This window comes from Hippoglossus stenolepis, chromosome 10 (assembly GCF_022539355.2).
Source record: "Hippoglossus stenolepis isolate QCI-W04-F060 chromosome 10, HSTE1.2, whole genome shotgun sequence".
NCBI lineage: Eukaryota > Metazoa > Chordata > Actinopteri > Pleuronectiformes > Pleuronectidae > Hippoglossus > Hippoglossus stenolepis.
The window spans coordinates 18,454,480-18,472,062 of record NC_061492.1 but is presented as its reverse complement, the minus strand read 5'-3'; the positions used below and the strand labels follow the sequence as shown (position 1 = coordinate 18,472,062).

Sequence of the window (17,583 nt, the reverse complement as noted above, 5' to 3'; positions counted from 1 at the left end):
GCCCTCTCCAAATAAATCAAGGGCCGGTCCCAGCAGGTTAGCGGCTGCCAAGGCAGGCGGGCTGGCAGGAGAGGAGGATAGGTGAGTGGGAGGGAGGAGAGGGAGGGAGGGAGGGAGAGAGGGGAAGTGGTGTGGGAAAGTCAGATAGTCACAGCCGCTCACCACTCGTCTCCCTCCTCTGTCTTCTCGTCCGGCCTCACCACCTTTATCTTAACAGTAAAGTAGCTCACGCTGTCGAGCGCAGAGCCGCAGCAGAGCTCAGCGGCTGACAGGTATTAATGCGACTGCACCTGAATCACTCGGGAAAAAAACGGTCGTTGAATTGCTATAATTGCTCTGCAACATCAGCTAATGGGTAGCAAATAATAAACACATGGCATTTTTCTTCCATTGTATCTTCAAAAGGAGACAAGTGCACTTTAATATTTTGGGTCAGGGTTGTACAAACAAAGAGGTCTTTTGATAGCAGAGAGTGAGCATGTTTAAAAACTTCACTCCGCTTAAAGTTCCACCTACGATGCCACAGATATTTGGCTCCCTTTTGAAAAGCGCCTACCCTTTTATAAAGCAGAGAATCTTATGTAAATGACTTGTAATCACACTCGCGTTAAGAGGCGTTGAATACACAATAACTCTGGTCTCCGGTGTCCTCCCGTCCCTGAGCTGTCAGGCTGTTGTGACACTGCGCGTGAGTTTGCCCCGGCGCTCCTGCAAGCCCCTGTGATGACTAAGACGCAGGAAGCCTCCACGGCTCCGCCATCCCACGTGTTTCTGGCTCTGTCGCCGTGTGACCTTGGCTGCAGCGTTCGTCATCGCAGGCACTGCATCCCACTCACTGCACTTGGCAATTCAAATTCGAGAAACAATTAGGTGGCGTTTAAAATAAGTAAAAAAAAAGAGGAGAAATTGTGCAGGATTCATGCAGAGAAAAGGACGGAGATGAGAAAGATACTGTACGTTTTAGTGATTACACTAAATTACACTTGTGGACTTGCGGTTGATCCGCAGGTCGGGTGGGTGGGGTCGTAAAAATTAAGGTCTGATTAATAGTGGATGGGTTTGGGTGAGTGAAATAGGCCAATTGGACGAGTCATCAAACGACAATGTGCTTTCTTTTTGGAAGAAACAAGGCCCATTGCCACGGCCGCAGCACCTTGCAAAGACAATCTTGTGGATTCCTGCAACAAGCGCTGCGAGCGAGCGCTCATTCTGTGCAGCCGGGTGCATCATGGAGTGTGATGGCGGAGTCGCCTAAATCCTGGCACAGTGGAAGTTATTTAATTTTTTGAATGTTCATGCTGGTGCCGGTCTCTAAATCAGAGAATATAATTCCTTTGGGTGGGTAATGGGTGGATGAGTCAGGCGTAAGTGCGGATAAGGATGACGTCAGAGCCGATCGGTGCATCTCTAGTAAGTTTCTCTCTGTGGGCAGAATCCCAAAATCCTCAAAGAGGAAACAAATTCTATTACAGTGTGAACAAGTGGCCCTTTAATGCAGAAAAAAAAAAAAGTGGAAATGTTACAGTGAAGGCCCCGTTTCTGGAGCTTTAATGTGAGGCGGGAGAGCAGAGCTGCAGGAGAGGGAGAGCTCCTGTTCGGCTAATTTTGGGCGACAGTTGAGCGACTGCTGGAATGCGACAGCGTTGCACGGCGCCTTTATTAGCAGTCATATTAGCGGCTGTTCTCAGCAGGGGCAAAAGCTTTAGCCAGTCATTAGCATCACACGCTATTTGTCTCCCTGACACAGGGATGAGGCTGCCGGTGCCTCTCCCTCTGCCTCGTCTCACTGCCGCTCTCTTTCTCTCGACTCCTCCCGCTCTCCCTCTCTCATCATCTCCTGCTGTCACCCCACATTCTCACCTCATATTTCTCCCTCATGGTTCTCACTCATCATAACCTCACCTGCTCCTCTTCCCTCCGCACTCTCTCCCCCTCCTTCGTCTATATATCTTGGAGTGTACATTACCTTACTTCTGCCACACCAATTTACGCTTTCAACCTTCTTCCCCCTATTTTCTATCGCTCTTTCTCCCCCTCTCTCTCTCTCTCACACACAACCTCAGCTTCATTGTTGTCTCTCCCGCTTTTTCTCTCCCACCAGAGCGTGAGTGGAGATGCACCACCTCTGGCTGTGCCCCCTATCCAGCAGAAGGATCTATAGACACGTGTGGCAGAGCCCCGTCTCCATGGTGATACCCTGCAGAAATCCATGAGGGATTCGCCATCCTCACAGCCAGACAGTGAGGAAAAATGAGAGAGAGAGGAAGACAGACAAGGAGAGAAAATGAGAGGTGGTGGTGGGGGGGGATGAAAGGGCTATAGGAGGGAGACAGATGGCGTATGAGTGTATGGTTATTGTGCATGTTTGCATGTGTGTATATACTTGATTTTTGGGCACACAAAATTGGAAAATGTATAGGAGAGGAGTTACAAAGAGGATCAGAAATGTGTGTGTGTGTGTGTGTGTGTGTGTGTGTGTGTGTGTGTGTGTGTGTGTGTGAGATAGAGCAGAGAGGATCATTTCAGAGCTGTCAGGCTTCTCCTGCTAGCAGGGGAGAACAAAAGACAGTGTCTTGGTGCAGGAGGCTCAGCGCATGGCAGACGCTGCAATTTGGGGCGTTTTCTTGCGGCTCAGGCTCCAGCTCGCATATCAGCCGCCACGGCTCTCACACACACACTCACACACACACACGCACACACACACACACACACACACACACACACGCAGACATAGAAGAATGGCTGTCAGTTACTCGGTGTTGAACTAATCCTCAGTAAAACTTAAAATGATGCTTGTGTGCGAGTGTTTATGCCCAGAAACTAAATGTCCACTTGGATTTACACTGAAGTCTCAACAATGATTAAAGTCAGATCTCCTGGTGTTTGGTTACATATTTGAACAAAAGCACTGACAATCCAACTTCTACGTTCCTTTGACAATGCGGCGGTTGGTATGTTTCAGACCGTGCGGTGCAGTAGAGAAGTAGCCGAGAGGCATCGGAATCCAACAGACATGCTGTTCAGCTCACTGGTTCAATAAGCCAGTTGTTGCCCAATGGCTGCTCCAGCTCTAATGTTTGGTAGCCGGGAGCCAACAAACCCTGTCTCAACTTTAGTCATATACACTCTGCCCCTTGCATCGCCTTGACTCTTGCCGTTAACTCTTGCACTTGTTTTATCCGTGCCACTGCCACCGCCTCATACCCTACAGTCTGTGTAGTCTCCTCTTTATCCCGAGCCCAGCGTGAGCCTCGGAGCTCGCACTGAGCCCCGCCGTCCTCAACACGGCTGAGATGCGGGGCTGTGGCTGGCAACCACTCTACTGGGCACAGCAACATCTTCCTACATTTCATCCTCACTCCCTGAGCCCATTCGAGGCCTCAGCTGCTCCCTTATGAAACCATATCTGCCAAGGACCAAACATCAGGCTCCCTCATGGATATTTGATGTGCCTAATAGTGTCTCTATCAAGGAGATGGAATATATTGGAGGGGAATCTTAGATGAAGCTGAGGGCATGAGAGATAGACACGGACGAGCAGCTCAGATAGTGAGATATTATTTTTTTTCCTTTTGCTAAAACACTTGCAAAATTTAGACCTTGATTGTGACATTGTTTTGATGAGTCAATACAGCTCAACAAGGATTCAGGATTTAAAAATCCCATTTTCTTTCTGAATATAGATTTTGATCATCAGCCATATTTGAAGGATCCAAGGTAGACTTACCACAAGCTATGAGATAGTGAAACGATGTTATATGCTCCTGTACAAACCACAAGTCTGCATTAAATATGTTTTATTCACGGTGTCAAGGAGAAGCACTACACTACCCATAATCCTCAGGTGGAATAGCAACGGCTGTGATAGGTGGAGCTCACTGTTTTCATGAAAGTGTTTCTAACAAAGATGAGGAAAAGTGTTCAAAGGTGAAAATGCCTACAACAAGGTTAAATTCTAGAGAAAGCTGGAAGTCATTGGAAAGGGATCAATCGCAATGGTTTATGGGACGTGTAGTTCCTTCACTCTTTAAATGATTATGTCCACAGTCTTGTACCGTTGTCTTTTCACTGTTTTATAATACTTTTTTGCACAGAATCAAATGCTCTATGGTCAAGATTCATCTCATAGATGTTCAGCCTGGTTCCACGCTTGAAACTCTTTATATGAGGATTTTCTAAAAGTCAATGGAGAAAATGAATTGGAAATTACTTCCAGAACCAGGGCCATTCTTACTGTTATGCTTTATCAAACATTAGGCTTTTTTAAGCATTCGTTGCTTCCAGCTTCTCAAATGTGAAGATTTTCTTGTCTTGCATGACAGTAAATTAAATATCTTTGGGATTTGCTCTGTTCAAAGACCACACACCCATTTGCAGATGTCATTTATCACAATTTTGTACAAGAAACAAATCTCATCAGCTGTTTGACCAGAACTCCAACTGTGCTGTCCAACTCATCTGAAACACAACTGAACGATGTCTCCTCCTCGTGACACAGCTTCCTGAACCAGAAGAGCCGATGTTGTAACAGACACCAAACTCCATTTACAATTCTGTACACTTTAAAAGATTTCCGGATGAATATCGGAGATGAAGGCAGATTTTTGATAATTACGAGCAATCATTCATCAAAAGAAGCAACATAAAAGAAACAAAGACATAAAATTCGAACAATATCATATAATTAAAGTAACAAAATAAAATAGGGGTTACAAAATGCCATTGTATAAAATATTGGTGATATAAGTTGACTTGAAAAACAAGAGTAAATTCAGACCACAAGCGCAGTTAACACAAATAAAAAAAAAAAAAAGGTTTTAAGAGGGTTGTAAAAGAGGATTAGGACTCAGCCTGACTTTGTTCCATAGGGTCGGTGCCATAACAGAAAAGGTCCAGTCACCCTTGGTTCTCAGCCTCGTTTGTGGACTGGCTATTATATAATCAGAATTTATATAATCTAACAACACAAAGGTTTAGTGTGTCAAATTATTTGGTATTTGGGTCTTCAGACTCGTGGGATTCTATGTAACAATGAGTTCAGGGATTTTGAGACGGACCTGGCAGAATATTGACATGTGTGTCAAACTAGATATTTTGCATAATTTCCTAGTGGAGGTCCTGAGCAGGGGAGCTCATCGGACAGCACATTCTGAGGGTGTAATGCGGCTATCTGTCATCCTGCAGCTAAATTCACTCCTGGATTAGCCAAGTAACGACTCTCTCTCTCCCCCTCTCTCTACCAGCGTAATGACTCCAATCAATCACCCCAACTCCAAGACACACACACACACACACACACACACATAGACAGAGGCCAGCTAGTTAGCTGCTAGCCCAGCAGCCATTTTGGAAAAGGAATTCCTTCCTCTAGCTTGTCAATTTGTCTCTGTGAACCACAGTGGAGGCTGTCGCAGGAGTGGGTTATTTGGATGAGCTGATAGAATTGATTTGATGTGAATGAATTGAAAAAAAAAAAGGTAGTTTAATTAAAACTAGCACAAATTATAATTTATTTTAGTCTTTGCATTTGATACTGAATAACATCATGTGCATCAAGTCACTAACTGTATGATATAACATTTACACGTGGAACTAAACTATGAATACAAAGATTGATTATTGATATATTGCAGATTCTTTCATTCAACTGTTGCAGAAAATTGTGAAAAATGCCCTTTGCAATTTCTAAAAGCCCAAGGTGATGTCTTCAAACCTGAGACTTTTTGAAAAGATTGATGACATAACTGCTCCCCAAAAGTGAAGCCAAAGTGTCATGATCGCCACCCGGTGGCCGGCTGCAGTATATGTCATAAACCCATCCTTCTCCGTGTTAGAAGAGACATGGACCAAACTAAACAATCTAAGTAAATGTCAAACAATTTTTTCTCAAAGATGCTGTCTGTCATTTAAGGTAGTTCTTTACACACTGATGCTTTTCATCAGTTATTTGACGATATAAAAACAGGGTGAAACGTCACGATTGACAGCTAAGACTAGCTCGTTATTAGTTAAGCGTGTGTATCGGTGGAACCGCCCGACTGCGGCTCGATCTCTACACAGACTCTGGCTCCAAATGCACAAGATGGCAGTGTTCATATCAGGGATATTTTGGTTTCATTTCTGGATGGTAGGAGAAAGTGGAAATGTGTCGTCCATCTTTATAAACAGTCTGTTCTTCAAACTGCTTGTTTTGTCTGATCAAAATTCCTCAGCTTATGAAAATTAGCCTAATTTAGCAATTGAAAATAGTAGCTGATAGAACCAGAGCTCTGTTTACGGAAAAAAAGAAACCTATTCTTTCTTTAGGGAAAGTATGTGAAGTCTGATAAACTTCCGTATGGGATGTCACTTGAGTCGAGTTTGTCTGTATCTGAAGACTTGATGTTTGAAAGTGAGTAAAATCTGTGCGGAGTTGGAAAGACGTGAACACATCAGACCTCTGTAGCCGGCTCCTCGTCTCTGCTAGAGGTTATAGAGGCTTGAGGCTGCAGTAGCCACTACTAGCATAACACACCCAAACCTCTGACCCAGCTGTCAGCGGTCAACTTGTATCATGGGTAATGAAGGCAACCAGGTTTTGACAGGGAGGAAAAACGCATACAAAATATCCACTCAGATTATTCTGAATAAAATAGACTTCTGCTGCAGAATTTTAAGTGCAATGCGAATTCAACAGAGATCTTTTAATCCAAACAACAAAAAGTACCTACATTTTTTTTTTGTTATTGCTGACATTCTATTAATAGTGAGTTCTGGACCTCACTATACAAAGTGCCTTGTTGTAATTTAGTGAAATACAAATAGAATTGGATTAAAAATCTACATCCAAAGGCAGCAATGATATGATCTTTGCAAACCAACTCCTTATTTTTCGTCCAGAGTTGTGTTAGATTTAAAAATAAATTCAACTCACGTTGTGTTAATCATGTTAACACATTGACTCAGAAACTTCGTACAATATTTTAAGTTTTCGGAACCGGTTAGATTTGCTGCGTTTTTTGCATCATCGCAAAAACCTTCCAGAGTCTTGTTTGATCAAACTGGACCACTGACATCTTGCAATAGACTTGGAAGCAATTTGACTCATTTAGGAGCTCCTTGATCAGAAGAGGACATTCTTCTTGTCCCTGACGATTTCAAGGTTTATGTGCTTGATGATTTTATTCGACACAATGCGAAAAATACGGACAATGTGCGATGACCTTAACTCCTTAACATAAAGCTTATTAAAAACACCTGATTAAAAACATATCAGTCAGTAACACGATGAAATGCTACTAACTGCCACTGAATCGACAAACCTTTGTATTCTAACCTAGTCCTGGAAATATTTGTGGTAAAATACATAAAAGGCACAATTAACTCCTTTATTAGTAACTTGGACAAAAACTACATTACCCAATGGTTTTGAATATTAAGGTGTGTTTATAAACTCTATATTCATGACCTATTTTTTTTTAAGATTTAAGATTGTTCTACATGTGAAGACACATAAAGCTGGAGAAGTTGGAACATCACGCTGCACTATTGTACAGTTAGTATTGGTCTTTTCATGAGATTAATTAACATAATAACGATAATATTAATTAAAAAACATCAGCTTTTTCCTTTACAGTAATTCTCACAGAATAAAGTATCTGTGTTGCAGTGTGATTGCCGCTCTGCATTGTGTTTACCAGGCTCCATCTCCTCAGCACAGGAGGAGGGCTTTCTGACACTGATGTAATTTAGTTGGCAGCTGCTCTGAGGAGAGGGCTTGCCCCGAGGTGGGATTATGGGGGGAGGCTGTGACTGGGGAGAGAGAACTCGTGGTGGGGGGGGATTCAGGGGTTAGAGGTCAGGATGTGCCCGGCCTGGAGCTGGCCCTGAGCGAACTGCTGCCTCCCTTCCTCCCACCACCCCGAAACCCTCCTTCTTCATGCCCACGCTCCCCTGGCACGCTCCGCACTCACTGCACATGATCTGTTATTCCCTTTGATGTCTTTCCTCGGGGATGGCAGTTATGAAAAAAAAGAGAGGAAAAAAAAGAGGAGGATGAAAAAAAAAAAGCGTAAACACCACCTGTTTATCTGTCGCCGGGTAATGTCAGAGGGGTACTTTTCAGGACTGTCATACAATGCACAGGAGGCAAATATCGGTGCGGGGGTTACAAGGGGAAAAATAAACAAATGGTATGAGAGAGGAAGTCATGATGAGGGATGTGCCTGTGTAAATCTGGTGGCCGCGGTTATGAAGCGATTTCAAAGTGAGGGTTTATGTGAGGACAGAAAATGCAGCAGGAAAAAAACCCCTCTTTAATGTGCCATGAAGGAGACGTAGAGATGTAGTATCTACCTACGAGTCCCACAAACATCTGTCTGTCTGTCTTTCTGTCCGTCCGTCTGTCACAAACAGTCCATCTAATCAGCTTCACGCTTTGTGTGTGTGTTGTTAATGGCTCGAACAAGTGCAGTGTTGGTAATGTTTTGACACGTGATACGTTCAATATTAATACAATTTGAATAGACAAGAGAGCGGCGCCCTGTAGCAGTCGAAGGGGGCTGGTCGAAGTTGTGCACTTGCACTTGTTTTAGCAGTTGCTTAACAGACCTCTGAAATAGCCCACATGCATTGATAAAAGAAATTTAACATTCACACAGTTTTAGTTCATGAACAAAATTTACCATTAAATCTTCGCTGCAGATAAACCAGGTAGGATGAACACAAAGTTTTCTAACTTTACTCTGCACCATAGACTGTTTATGAAAAACTCTGCACACCAGCACACAAACAATAACAAGTGACAGTATATTGTAGAACTGTTTGAGGAGGACTCACTAATGACAAGGAATAATTCTGAAGTAGCTCCGGACATTCCAAACAGGCAGGTTTAGAACGAGCACTGAACTAGTTGTTACGATACACTGCTATTACACTATTACCGTTGCTGCTCAAGACAAGGACCAATCTCTGTCCGGCTCCATTCTCCGCTCGTGAAATGATAACAACAGTATCAGAGCCAAACTGAAATGAGCCCCAAGGCTGCTTACGCCGTCTCAAGTGCATAAGCTAATGACTGAGCTGACAGATCCAACCAACTCTGTTCTTTTCACCCTCAGCCCACACTGCCTTTTCGGTGATATAAAGCTTCCCCATTAAATATGGAAATTTCCGTTTCGGTGACAGATACTTCACAGAGGGGGGCTGATGGCAGAGACGGTGTTTTTTTGGAAGGGGAAGTGGCAGATTTTGATTAATGCGACCTTATCTGGTTCTGCACATGGAGGCAGAGGGGTTGCTGAGCTTGGCGGGGGTGGATGGCTTGCTTGTTCTCCTCTTCCCTTTTCCAGACCTCTTTCTCACTGTCTCTGTCTCTATTTGAAATGGTTTTACTAACTCGCTCGCTCGCTCTGCATTTCTGCTCCTGCCGTCTCCTCGTTCTCACATTTGTGGTTAGCGCACTTATCCTCTATCTCTGCGATAATGTAAGCTTTGCTCTAACGTCTTGTAGTCGCACTGTTCTTCAACTTCATATGGCCCTCTGATAATTCTGTGTGATTTCTCTCCTCACCCTCTGTCACCTCTTCACCCTGTTCATCTCTACATCCCTACTTCCTTTTCCTATTCCACTTAGACATTTCCTCTTAAAACTGCTCCTCCCCTCTCCTCTCATCTTCTTGCCCTCTTCCTCCGCCTCTCCATCTACTTTCCCTCTCCTCTCCTCCTTCCCCTTAGTTGTTCCTCTCCTCTCCCCTCTTCTTCCTCTCCTCTCCCTCTGCACCTTTCCCTCTCCTCTCCACTCCCTCCTGTCTCCCCTCATCCTCTCCTCTTTCACACCCTCTGCTCTTCCTCTCCCTCTCATCTTTCTCTCCCTCTTCCTCCTCTCCTCTCCTCTCGGGCAGAGAGTGAGGTGCAGCGGTGCCACCGCTTCCCTCTGTCACTCCATCATCATGCACCTGGCCCAGTTCCAATGCTTTTAGTGAGAGCTATCTGTCAAGCTATGAATAATACAGGCCCAAGGCTGGCGCTAGCTTGCTAGCTAGCTATGTGGAATCCAAATGAGGTCTACAGCAGGAAGAGAGCACTTGACTTTTAGCTTGCTACCACGCTCCCCCTACCAAGACAGGCAATTACTCAGCCCACAGACCCAGCTGCAGTCATGGCAATCATAATCGCAACCCCTCGCATCCCTGTCTGCACACACACACACACACACACACACACACACACACACACACACACACACACACACACACACACACACACACACACACACACACACACACACACACACACACACACACACACACACACACACACACACACACCACACAGAGACACACTCTCCTGATCCAAATAACACCAAAATTATCTATAGAGAGAAACAAAGTGTGTACAACTTTCCTGCCATTCATGACAAAAATCTCTTCTGGTATTGAAATGAATGGGGTACGTTTATCTTTCACCAGGTCCACTGGAATAACATTAAAAAAAAAACATGTGTTTACAGTGATTTCAAGGAGGATAATGACAAAATGATGCTGGGGTAGCCTATACATAGCTTTTAAAACCATCTTCATAGAATAATGTCATTGCTTTTAATATGTGGTTTGTATTGTATATAATTGATTTTTGCCATTGATTCCCGTATGTTTCTGTGTCTGTTCGCTGTGTTTCAGGAGGTTTTTTGTGTTATCTGTCCCTGATTGTATTTATATATGAATCTTCTTTATTTCATTTGCTGCCCATGTTATCCAGGACTCCCTGGCAGAAGAGATATTGTGTCTCAATGGGACTTCTGCCAAGGCCAAACAGTTCTGTACGGAGTTACATTTAAGTTCTCTACATACAAATATGTATTTGGATCTGCACCAAATTGCACACACTCATAAATATCAGTCCGCTAAACATTTCAGATTTGTTGTTGAAAAATGGCCAAACCTATCGCAAGGTTAAAGACAGTGAAAAAAAAAAAATTGATATGCCCCCTGATCTGGCTCCATACACAAACTTAATGGATTCGTCCCCGACCCACACAGCCTCCTTCCACCAAGTTTCGAGGTAATACATCCATTCATTTTTGTATATTTCTGCTTGCAAAAAAAACAAAACAACCAAGGACAAATCCTGGGATGGAGCCAGGGGGGGGCACTGGCCCCAGCTGAAATCTGGTTGGCCCCTGAAGTGCCCCTGTCATGTAAGAAGTCTTTTTTATTTATTTAATAAACTAGTCACTTATTAACAATACTATCAACACTAAAAATAAATATGACAATTTGCTAATAATTGTTTTATTTTCTAAGATTTGTGAAATACAAAATGTGAACAAAGAACAATTTCCAAGACATATTCAATGATATGAGACTTTGCTCTAATCTATAGAGCTAACACTGAACAAGGAATGACTTAGATGTGCACCTTACTGAATCAGGAATTGTGCACGGATGTTGGACATACTGTATAATTGGCCCCTCTGTGTAGTTTGAGGCCCCTTTATGGCCCCTGATTTAGAGAAATCCAAGATCCACCACTGCAACCAACAAACAGACAGGGGTGAAAACATAACATTGCTGTATTTTTCATTGCAGAAGAAGTTTAAAGTTTGGAGACACACACTCTGACCCAAATGTCACCAAAGGAGCTCCTCCCGTCATTCTGTTATTCCACATTTAAGCCGGCGCAGAGCCACAAAGATCCATTATCAACGGCGGAGTCACTTCATCACGTCTTATCTGATGATTAACAGGAGACACGTCGTCCACCTTTATCTTACTTGTTCTACAGTTATGGCAGGAGGCTGAGAGGGCTATCACATGTATCAGACGTATGACACATGTATGGCAGTGTAATTAGCTTTGCGCCGAGGCATCCTGAGGTGACAGTGTTAACCCATCCGTCATTGCTTCTAATCATTCGTCGGCGGAGTGTGGGATGTAATTACAGAGTGCTAGGCAACGACAGGCTTCACAGGTAAAAATAGTCATGCAAGGATGAAGAGACTCCTGCATGTGTTTGGCATGTGGGGTGTGTGTGCAAAGTGTTTGTGCATGTGGGTGGGAGGGGGAGGGGGGGGAGAAGTGTGCGCGCGTGGCTGTGGGTGTCTGTGTGTATGCATGCCTGGGTGTATTGTGGTAATGAGATCTAGTTAGTGATGCTCCAGAGTGTCTTATTAACAAATAATAACAGCACTCCTTTGTTTTTTTTACCTCTCCCCCCCATCTATTATTCACACCTCACAGATTTACTCATGATTCATTTATAGGAGCATCTTGTGCAACCTAGAAACTAAATGTCACCCAAAACATCACTTTCAGATGGAGCTGTGTGTATGAGCTTGTACCTCTTTTTTTTATGTATGAATCGGAGCAAGTGTGTCTTTGTGTTTCATCACTCCCTGGGAGTGTGTCCACCTTCAATTTGCCCTGCACTGAATAAACTGCGATAACAATCCAACAGTACTGTCGGAAGCAAAAATCTGCAATCTAGCTCGGTCTGTATGTGCACACGTGTCTGCAAATGATAGAGCGCCATTGAAATCGACAAATCGGATCGTGGTGAGGCTGTACTGAGGCCATTCTGCCATTCAATCCCCCCCCTGTGGTGAAACCAGCATGATGCCCGGTGTACTTTAGTCGGATTCTGTTTCCGCTGAAATTGCCAGGTTGGAGAGCGGCACTCAGCTGGGAATGCTGCTCTACATGTGAAGTAGGTTGTGTGTGTGAGGGCTTCGGAGGTGTCTGCGTGCGTGTGTGTGGCTTGTACGTGTATGTGCGAATGCGTGTGTCAGTGTGTTGCCCTTTGCCTCGCTCCCCCCTCTCTCCAGGTGAAGAGCCGGCTCTGAAGGCTCTGCTCCAGTCGAGGGCCCTCGAAGTCAGCCTGGCAGCACTTTACCCAGACAGAGGTAAGCCTACAGGAGACCATCTGTCTTAGCCACAAACACTTAGTGGACCATCAGACGACAGCCACAAGTAGTTTGGCATCAGCAGCCAGCAACGCCCTTGTAGAGCATTTGGTAGGTGCAGAGGAACAAAATATTAATATTAAAAAATAAAATTATTAAACATGAAGTTACTCAGGGCACCAGCGGTAAAAGGGAACAGATAGCTAACTTACTGAATCAGTCTCATTACATAGGCTACCTATCAATTTGGACCCTGATTAATCACGTCAAATGTAAGTGATGGACGAAGGATTTGGAATCCTACAAGATTAAATAGACCAAACCCAAAGTTTAAAATTTTAAATTTAACAAAACTGAAAACAATAATCCAATAGTTGCTACAACATATAGGTGTGTGTCATGCTATTTTGAGGGCATCAATTCATGCTGACAAGTACTTCAACTTGCAGTTTGTGACAGGTATCTGCATGGTGCACGATGGATACTTCTCAACAGTCGCCATCTTGGCTACACAGTAGAAGGGGAGAGGCCACTAAACGTATTTTCAAACGGCACCAAAGGAAGGGCGACATGTCGATAGCGCTAATATTGGCATCATTTCCATGGTGTGTGACACAGGGGTTGTATACAAGAAACTAAAGTTTCATTCAAGTGAGTGCAAACAATATCTTCTTATGCACATTTAAAACTAAGTTATTGTATTATTCTATTGAAACATGAAAATGCAGGCAAATGAGAAACTGTCAGTGATTTGTAATAAGCCTAATTAATTTTAATTTTTGTTAATATATTTACACTGTTTCTGAATATAAATGTACTATACTCTACTATACTACTAAGAAAGATGTCAAAATAAAAGGACAAGTCCGAACTTCCTATTTATCTGACTTATGGACAACTTTCCCTTCCTGTCTGTGGCAGTCAGCCACGAGTCAGGTTACATTTAAAAAAACGGCTCAGTAAATTTATAAAAGCTGGGCAATGTAGTGTTTTTTTTTTTTAGCAAAGTTACTCGAACCATAGCAACAGTGAATTTATCAAAGAGCATTTTCATGTGCAGAATCATGATGCTCATTGATCATTGGAGCTCTAATCTCCTTTTTACTGCAGCTGGACAGTGAATGTGAGTTTGTGTCTTCATGATGTAGGAACCTGTCACCAGGCACCAGTGTTGTGAAAATACTACATGTTTTTCTGCTGCGGTGTGCGTCATTACCTGGTTTATTCACCCAATCAACATATTTTATCATGTAAAGTCCGACAGTTGTGGAATTAATTGGAAAAATGCTCCAGCAGGAAAAAACACTATAGACCTCAAAACAAGTCTCCACTGTATTTCTGTCAGTCGTTGGGCTCATTGTAAGTACTGTCACCCTCTTCTTACTCATTTGTATTTATATAAGGCTTCAGTGTTGTACTCTCCTGCATCCACAAGTATTTGAGGGTCAGAGTCATGTAAATTTGTTCATCAGAGGGGGATGAGGAAATTTACTTCATCAATTCAAACACCAGATTTGTGCAGATGTCTGTGGACGCACCAGAGCGGTCACGCACCAGAGCGGTCACTACATTACAACGTCAGTAACTACGCACGGTCTACATCAAGCTGACTAGAAAGTAGGAGCTGATACATGTCACAGACAATTTAGATAAAGATGGACGACTTGACAGTGCCCCAAAAGTGAATCCAAATCGCCACCTGGTGGCTGGTTGCAGAATAGATCATAAATCCTGCCTCCTCCATGTTAGTGGATGGGGCATATAACAAATCAAAAAGTCAAGTGCACATTAAATAAGTTTTCATCAAACTCCAGGTAGTAGGTAGTCCTTATCACACTAATGATTGTCCAAGTGTCACTTTTACCATTAAGTTTGGTTTTAATTAGTTAGTTAATGTTATAAAAACGGGGGGGAAACATCATGATTGACACCTGAGACTGAAACGCAATTTGTCAAGTGCGTATATCGACGGGATCTCATACCCCGTCCTCCGAGCACTACTGTGCAGATGCTGGCTTCAAATGTGCAAGATGGCAGCGCTCATATCTAGGATATATCAATTCCGGATATTCTGAGGAATTGGAAATGTCCATCTTTACAGTTTATGGTACATGTCCACGAGGCAGTGAGTGTGAGTGAGATGCTAATAATAAAAAATGACAATGTAACAACACCAACAACATAATTATTATTATCATTATTATTAATGAAATCGTTTCAGTGCTTTGAATGTCTTATCATTGTTTCTGTTCAGTGTAAATTAAAAACACTGATGACCAAGATCATTTTGGTCACTATAATCACGACATGAAATTATCACTCATCTCTAGTGTGTCCAGAGTGGATGTGGTCCATCATTTACTATTTGCTTCACAATGTGCACAAGCCAATGATGTGTTGGTCCTCTTGCCCCCTTCCTGTTGTTGTTGAGCTCCTCCTATGTCGATGCCCTGAGACTCATTGTGCCACTCTGCTGGTTGCTTGCTGCTCTCATATCAGGCTGAGTGCTTTGAGAGCATGACATCGTAGAGAGTGGAGATGACTGTGTGTGTGTGTGTGTGTGTGTGGGTTTGTGATGGAGTAAATAGCATCCCAGCTGTAGAGATGGCATTTAAGTGTCTCTCCCTTTGCACTCCAATGGTACTGCAGACCCATTACCTTAGTGTGTGTGTGTGTGTGTATCTCCTAGCCTCTGCGCGTGCTTGTGTGTGGCTACAAATGTATTTCCAAGCTATTCCTCCAATCATCTCCATGCTCCCACGCGACTCACCCTCTACCTTTCTGTTCTGATCCTTCTCTCATTCATCATGCTTCCCTCCCTGCCCTCTTGCCAGAGGTCTCTGCTAAGGTGTAATTTAGCTCCTGCTGTTCTCTAATTTCTGCCGTAGTCAGGAGGGGCGTGGCTGGCCCCCCGACACCATGGATACAATCTGTCAATCATTACCACCAGCCAGGAAATTGCATTCAAAGTGAGAGTAATTATTAAGTCTGCCCTGTGTGGGTTGATGTGAACACCCTTTCAGTTTGGCACATGGAAAATATGTATTTAGTTGTACGACCAGGTGGATTTGCGAAGCCTATATTGTTGCTAAGAACAATGTGAGGACTCTCCTCATCTCACCCTAGTCTTGTCTGATCTCTGTCTTTTCCTTTTCTTCTGTTTCCATCCCTCCACACTTTTTTCTTGTGGTACTTTTTTCACACCATTCTTTGCTTTTCCATTATCAACCCTGCTCTACTCTTTCACACTGCTCTGCCCTACCTCTGTCCTGCGTCTATCCTACTCAGAGCCTATGTCATAGTCTATAGTCATTGACCTACACCGTTGTGAGCATATATACCTGTGTGCTGGTGTGTCACAATCACACCACGAAAATGCTAGTTGGTGGTGGAGCTTCTATTCCAAAGTGTGTATACTTAAAACAATGGATTACTGCAATCAATGAACTAGAATTACCGCCCCATGGTTGTATGTCTCTGTCTGTGCAGTTTCAGTCCCTCAAGGTGTTCCAGACATTGTATTCACAATAATATGAGGCCATCGGGACCTTTGACCACTTTAAACTCATTAGTTATTCCACGAATCCAAGTGAACATTTTATGCCAAATTTGAAAGGATTTTCACGAGATGTTCTTCACGTCGCGTCTTCAGGCAGCAAAGATGGAGTTTGTGAGGTCACACTAACTTTGATCCCCAAATTCTACTCAGTTCATCCTTGAGTCCAACTGGACATTTGTACAAAATTAGAAGAAATTCCCTCAAGGAGTGCTTTAGATTGCATTGTGTTCACGAGACGAAAAACCTTCTTTGGGATCCCAGTAACCTTTGTCCTTTGACCACCAAAATCGAATCAGTTTATCAGTTAGTCCACGTGAACGATTTGAAACATTCTTGAAACAAGAATGGGATGGACAGACGTACAACCTGAAAACGTAATGCCTCCAGCCATTGGCCGTCGCCGGCATGGAGGCATAAGAAGAAAGGACATCTAAAGAGATGATGAATATGACCATTCATCGACAAGACCAAGTGGATCCATCATAGTTGTTAATTCACAGTTCTGGTGCACAGAAATATAAATTGGCCTTTACCCAAATGGGAGAAAAAGAAAAAACATCCACAATGGGGTAATCAAAGCCAGTGTTGGTGGTCTCCTGCTGTAAAAAAATGTCTATGCGAAAATAAACTGCAGTCCTTTCTACATTTATTCTGTCCAACACACATAATACTAACACAGAAAGCCACTCCTTGCTGTACCTACAGAGGCAGTGACATAAAGAAGTGAGACAACGACAGAGGTGAAAGCAAGAGACTGAAAGAAAACCTACTTATCTTTAACATATTCAGCGAGGCAGTTGTTAGAATTCCTATCAAAGTCCTTGAAAAGCTGAAATCAAAACTCGCGACTTACAACGCTGTAATCGCTCCTCTTCCTTCACTCTCCTGGTTGAATTATTGAAACCTACTTTAGAAAACACTCGAGTCCCTGGTTACATTTATGTTCTACAGAAAAACTGTTGATTTATTCTCATACCTCTCTTTCATTCCATCAACCTCTTACCTCTCATTGCCGACATGAAGGTTATAATTATGTCGATTTAGTAATTCCCATATAGGAGACTTAAACTTAAAGTTAACAGCAAACCATGACACAAAAGCTCGATCAAAGGCATCAATTCGGGCTTTCCATTTTCAATTAATG

At 43.2% G+C, this 17,583-nt stretch overlaps 1 protein-coding gene across 8 annotated transcripts in view; it reads right to left on the bottom strand.

Moving 5' to 3' along the window:
- Positions 1-17,583, bottom strand: part of myt1lb (myelin transcription factor 1-like, b) — a 112,092-nt gene that overhangs the window by 44,636 nt on the left and 49,873 nt on the right. For 2 of the 8 annotated variants that reach the window (XM_035169106.2, XM_035169105.2), the window contains one exon: positions 11,437-11,509. The exons of the other annotated variants lie outside the window; for them this stretch is intronic. The gene's annotated coding sequence lies outside the window, so the exon portion shown is untranslated. The remainder of the gene's footprint in view (positions 1-11,436; positions 11,510-17,583) is intronic. 8 annotated transcript variants of the gene reach the window in all.